The sequence below is a fragment of the Pan paniscus genome, chromosome 11 (assembly GCF_029289425.2).
Source record: "Pan paniscus chromosome 11, NHGRI_mPanPan1-v2.0_pri, whole genome shotgun sequence".
In the NCBI taxonomy this organism is placed as follows: Eukaryota; Metazoa; Chordata; class Mammalia; order Primates; family Hominidae; genus Pan; species Pan paniscus.
This window is the reverse complement of record NC_073260.2, coordinates 51,180,829-51,187,011: the sequence shown is the minus strand read 5'-3', so window position 1 is coordinate 51,187,011 and position 6,183 is coordinate 51,180,829.

Sequence of the window (6,183 nt, the reverse complement as noted above, 5' to 3'; positions counted from 1 at the left end):
GGCATCCAGGATTTCTATATCCAGCCAAACTATCAATCAAAAAGGGTAGAATAATGACATTTTCAGACATGCAATGTGACATGCACCCTTCCTCCAGAACCTACTGAAGAATATACTCAACTTCAGTGAGAGTGTAAACCAGGAAACAAGAGATGCAGCAATGGATAGCAGAAAAGGGGATCCCTAAGATGATGGGAGGGGATGTCTCAGGGCAGGGACAGAGCCCCAACATAGAGGGAAGCCAGTCCAACCAGATTGATTGAACCAGCATGACCAAGAGAAGGAGAGGTATCATCACCAGAATCCCTGTTGCTATTTTGTTATCCTTTTAACCTGAGAATTCAATCATGTTAGCTTGCCTCAGATTCTTTTCTATATATATGTGATTTGTTTTGATCATGAGACTTCTGACAGCCCTTCCATGTCTGTCTGAGTACTTTCATTTCATCCCACAACATGATTTACTTTGATGTTTGCCTAAAAGGTAGGTATAAGCCACACTAAGCTTAGAAAAACAAAATTCAGAGCAGCCCACTTTCTCTGACCATATTCCTGCCAGATATGCAAGTCCTAGCCCTATCACAGCTGCCCCAAATGGAGTAAGCCCCTTGTTTCCCAGGGCTGTCTCATGACCTCGCCCCAAACTAGGGCCAGATTACATACCAGAAATTCTCTACAGCTTCTTTTCCGCTGAAAATCTTTATCTAACGATGACAATATTGACCTTCTCTTAGATGGCTAGTTTTGTGCTTGCTACTCAGATTTCAAAGCTAAGAAATATATTTTTTTCCCCACTGCATAAATAAATGGTAGAATAATGTACTGGGGTTAGGACTTCAGCACGTGAATTTTGGGAGGAAGCAATTTAGCCCATAACAGTATTATTATTATCTTTTTTTTTTTTTTTTCTTTTTTGAGACGAGGTCTCACTCTGTCGCCAGGCTGGAGTGCAGTGGCGTGATCTCGGCTCACTGCAACCTCCACCTCTTGGATTCAAGGGACTCTCCTGCCTCAGCCTCCAGAGTAGTGGGGTTTCGCCATGTTGGCCAAGGTGGGCAGATCACAAGGTCAGGAGATTGAGACCATCCTGGCCAACATGGCGAAACCCTGTCTCTACTAAAAATACAAAAATTAGCCAGGTGTGATGGCGCACATCTGTAATCCCAGCTACTCGGGATAGGTGCCCAACCCATTTTCAAATTTTTATAATAAAAGTATTAAAGAGGCCAGGTGAGGTGGCTCACGCCTGTAATCCCAGCAGGAGACGGGATAAGGGTAATCACCCCAGCACCTGGACTCATTTAGATTAAATAAATTTACTGAGGCTCCAGAGGAAGGGCTTCAGGACTCAGACCTTAGTTATAGATTAAAAGAAGTTAATCACTAATGTCTCCAGATGAATTCACACTTACACATAGACATATAGCTTAGCCGGGCGCGGTGGCTCATGCCTGTAATCCCAGATTTCAGGGAGGCAGAGGTGGGAGGATAGCTTGAGCCCAGGAGTTTGAGGCTTGCCTGGGCAATATAATGATACCCTGTTCTCCACAAAAAGGAAAAAAAAAAGCAGACAAAACAAACAAACAAAAAAGACATATAGCTTTGAAGGTGTATAAGCTCTGGAAAACTTTGTAATTTTGAGTTGTTCTGGCAATAGTTTCCAGGCCTTCTCCCTGTAACTGGTTGCAGAAAATAAAAACTCTCTTCCTCCCCAGTTCATCTGCATCTCACTACTGGGCCACAAGAAATAGCAGCCCAACCCTCAGTTTGGTCAGGGGACAACTGCACTCCAGTGTGGGTGACAGAGCAAGACTCTGTCTCAAAATAAACAAAAGAAAGCAGAAGAGGACTTGGGTAAGTGTTTGAAAAACAGAGGAGGTATGTGTGCACCAGGGGGCAGGAATCTTGAAGGTCATCTCAGAATTCTACCTGCCCCAGAGATATTTAGGGTAAACAGGTGGGTAAAAATTGGAGCTCACTGAAGGATCAGGCATTAAAGAATTTGACTATAAGAAATCCTTTATCTGGCCAGGTGTGGTGGCTCATGCCTGTAATCCCAACACTTAGGGAGGGCAAGGCAAGTGGATCACTTAAGGTCAGGAGTTTGACACCAGCCTGGCCAACATGGCAAAACCCCGTCTCTACTAAAAATACAAAAATTAGTCGGGCATGGTGGTGTGCACCTGTAGTCCCCACTACTCGGGAGGCTGAGGCAGGAGCATCACCTGAACCCAGGAGGCAGAGTTGCAGTAAGCTGAGATCACGCCACTACACTCCAGCCTGGACGACAGGGCGAGACTCTGTCTCAAAAAAAAAAAAAAAAGAAAAGAAAAAAGAAATCCTTTATCTGGTACATTAATGTGCTAAGCTTGTTATTCAAGCTAGATGTTATTATGTAGGGACTTTATTTTTACGTAGCCATCATTGTATTGATCTCAAAAACTCTCTTTTGTTCAAAGCCTAAATAACCTCAACCCCTAAAATTGGGGCGCCTCCCTGATATATGAGCTGTGGACCAGTAGTGTGGCAGAGGCAGAGCAGGCCAGCTGTTCTTGGTTTGCCCCCAGACTCGCTTTTGGCCAGGGAGGCTGTCCCTGACTCCACCGCCCCCATGGGCAGCATCACCTGAGCTCCCTTGCCTCTGGCTTCTAGCTGGGGTCAGCCAGCACAAGGCAACAGGAAGGAAAAAGGGTGGGAGGAGAGAAAGATGACAAGGAAGTTGTTCTGCTCCTCCTCCCTTGCTGCAGCCTGGACTGGCTGTGTTCCATGTGGTCCTGTCCCTGGCTCCAAGCCCTCACCAGCTTCTGATCCCAGCAAACATTCTTCTTGCCCTTCAGGGCTGGGAGTAACCACTACCCAGTCTATATAGTCCCTGGTGCCTCCCCATCCTTTGTTGGTTTCTTTACCCAACTCTATAAAGAATCTCTTCATTAAACTCTTTTCAGATAAATTATTAATACCTTTAGTGTGTCCTGCCAGGATTGTGACGGATACAGACGACACATGAGTGATCTTCCTCTGTCTTTTGATTCCTGGATGTTATTTATATTTTGATGTATTTAGAACAAACATACATACATGTATATGTATACATAAAGAGCCTTAAACATCTAACAACTAAATGACCTGACCTATGCCAGGTGCGGTGGCTCACGCCTGTAATCCCAGCACTTTGGGAGGCCAAAGCAGGCAGATCACGAGGTCAGGAGATTGAGACCATCCTGGCTAACATGGTGAAACCCCATCTCTACTAAAGATACAAAAAATTAGCCGGGCGTGGTGGCGGGCACCTGTAGTCCCAGCTACTCGGGAGGCTGAGGCATGAGAATGGTGTGAACCTGGGAGGCGGTGTTTGCAGTGAGCCAAGATTGTGCCGCTGCACTCCAGCCTGGGCAACAGAGCGAGACTCTGTCTCAAAAAAATAAAAATAAAAATAACCTGACCCAAAGCACTGGGAATTTGCTGGGGAATCCTAGAAGGTTATAGAAATCAGACACACCGAGGCCTATGATGGTGAAGATGTGGGAATCCATCTCCTCTGTTTGTGCTCTCTGGTTCCCAGTCTCTAAGATATCCCCAAAACGAGAGTGTCTGAAAAGATAAATAGAGATGCTTCCAGCACAGTTGTTGCACAACAAACTACACCAAAACTTAGTGACTTAAAACAACCACCATGTCTTTAGCCCACAGATCTGTGATTCGGGCAGGGCTTGGTGGGATGGCACAGCTTTGCTCCATGTGATGGAACCTTGTGGTGGCTGCACGTTGGTGCCCTAGACAGTGGCCCCAGAGTAGCCAGTCCACTTGGACAGTGGCTTAGGGCTCCTGAGAGAGAGCCAAGCAGAAGCTGGGTTGCTCTGAAGATTTGACCAACCCAGGCTCATTCCCTCCTGTTGCCTTCATTTCCTCCTGTTGCCTTGCTCTGGCTGACCCCAGCAAGGAAGCTCAGGTGATGCTGCCCATGGGGGTTGGCAGTCGGGGGAAGCCTCTCTGGCCAAAAGTGAGTCTGGGGGGAAACCAAGAAGCCACGCAGTTTCTTCCTCTGGCCAGAGTCACAAAAGCTCAACCTGGTTACAGGTGAGAGAACAGAGATGCAACGTCTTGGTCGGGGGTGACAAGGCTCAGGAGGAGCCCATGGGACCAGAAATGCAGTTGTGGCCAATCTGAACAAATAGAATCTACCACAAAGACATTAAGGAAATCAATCCCCAAGTGTGAGAATCAACAGCGCCCACTCCCTGGCGCCCTGCTACAGTCATGTTGGAGCGCCCTCCCTCCCCAGGTCTGCACGGCAGCAGCTAGAACGCGACTGCACACTCAGGCTGCTTTAGAGACCTTGTCACCTTTACACCATTGCACGAAGGCATTTCTGCCTTGTTCTGCATTAAATCTCAGCTGTCACATAAATCAGTGACAACTACCAGTTAATTACTTCTGGAAGAAAGCTACACAGAGTTTCATTTTTTTTTCTTTGCTAGTGATGAATAATTTTCCTTTGAATCACACTTTGGAATATGGCAGAATGTGGTCCTTTCATTTTCAAAACCTTGCATCGGTGACAAAAAATAAAATAAAGGAGAGATCTTGCGTATCCATCACACTGGAAGCTGAGCACCATATTCCATTGCATAGTTTCCAGAATTCCCACGTGTGCGTGAATGTACATGAGCATTCCCTGTCAATGTCACTTTAAGGGCAAATCTTTCTCCCCCTCCATCAGACAGTCTTCACCAAACAAGCATTTCTGGAGTAACCTACTCTTCATCATCAAGAACAACCTGGAGTGCACGCTGGGTCCTGTGGGCGCAAAGGTTACAATGATAGAGACTATTCTGGCTGTGCTGAGACCTGCAGCCCAGGCTGGATCCAGTGTCCAGCGAGCCTGAGGCCTGTCCATTCTACAAGTCCATACATTCATGATGCTCATCTCTCCCTCAAGACTTGCCAAACTCTGACCAGGCGCGGTGGCTCACACCTGTAATCCCAGCACTTTGGGAGGCTGAGGCTGGCAGATCTCCTGAGGTCAGGAGTTCAAGACCAGCCTGGCCAACATGCCTAAACCCTGTCTCTACTAAAAACACAAAAAATTCACTGGGTGTGGTGGTGCATGCCTGTAATCCCAGCTACTCAGAAGGCTGAGGCAGGAGAATAGTTTGAACCCAGGAGGGAGGTTGCAGTGAGCCGAGATGACACTATTTCACTCCAGCCTGGCTAAAAGAGTGAGACCCCATCTCAAAAAATAACAATAAAAAAGAGTTGCCAAACTCTGCTCAAGGTCTCCTCTGTGATTCCAGGTTTCTTGCCTCTCGATGGGCACACAGTGGTAACCTCTCCTTCACGCAATTCAACCCGCCTAGGTGCTCCTGCCCTTTGTCTCATCTCCCATCTCTCCTCCTAGTTCCCCTTTAATTGTCCCCCTTTGGTCTACTAATGAATCAATAACTCCATTGTCCAGATTTGGGGAAAAGCTCTTCCCAGTTCCTCCCATGACTAAAACCTGTTTTTCTCTAAGATGTCCCAAACCTTGAAGCCATCTCTAAGAGACCTTCTCCAATCTTTTAGTCATCCTGGGGGCCAGAAAGGCCCTTTGCCCGCCTGTCTTCAGCAATCCCGTCTTGGACTCTCTCTTTCTCCTCCCGAAAGTCCCGTCTCACTGCTGACACCACGTCTCCCCCATGTCCCTCTGCTGTCTCCAGGGCCTGTGCCTCCCTGAGGCTTGCCCAGCATTGATGCCTTCAGCACTCTCGAGAATCCTTTGAAGAATTTTCATTTCAAAACCCTTGGCTGCCCTCAAATGGCCTTCCAAACCTGCTGGGCAGGTGGCAGTAGCTACCCTTGACCCATGAGAAACCCCAGCTTGCAAAGGTGTCCTGATGAGCCCTCCCACCTTATAGTCCAAGTGACAGGGCACAGGCTGAACGCAGGTACCTGGTCCCATAGAGCTCCCAAACCACCCCCGTTTCAGTGCCTCCATCTCCCATTGATGGTGACGCTGGGATGTTGTCCACTGCTCAGCATGGCAGTGAGCGAAACTCACACAGTCCATTCATTTGTATTAGTACATATGTTGAAATGTGTTCTCACTGATCAAAAATAAATTCCAGTGCATGGTTTTCACACACAGCATAATGTTGCGTCTGTAAGATGATAACAGACAAACTCATTAGCTAAAAATGCTCTGCA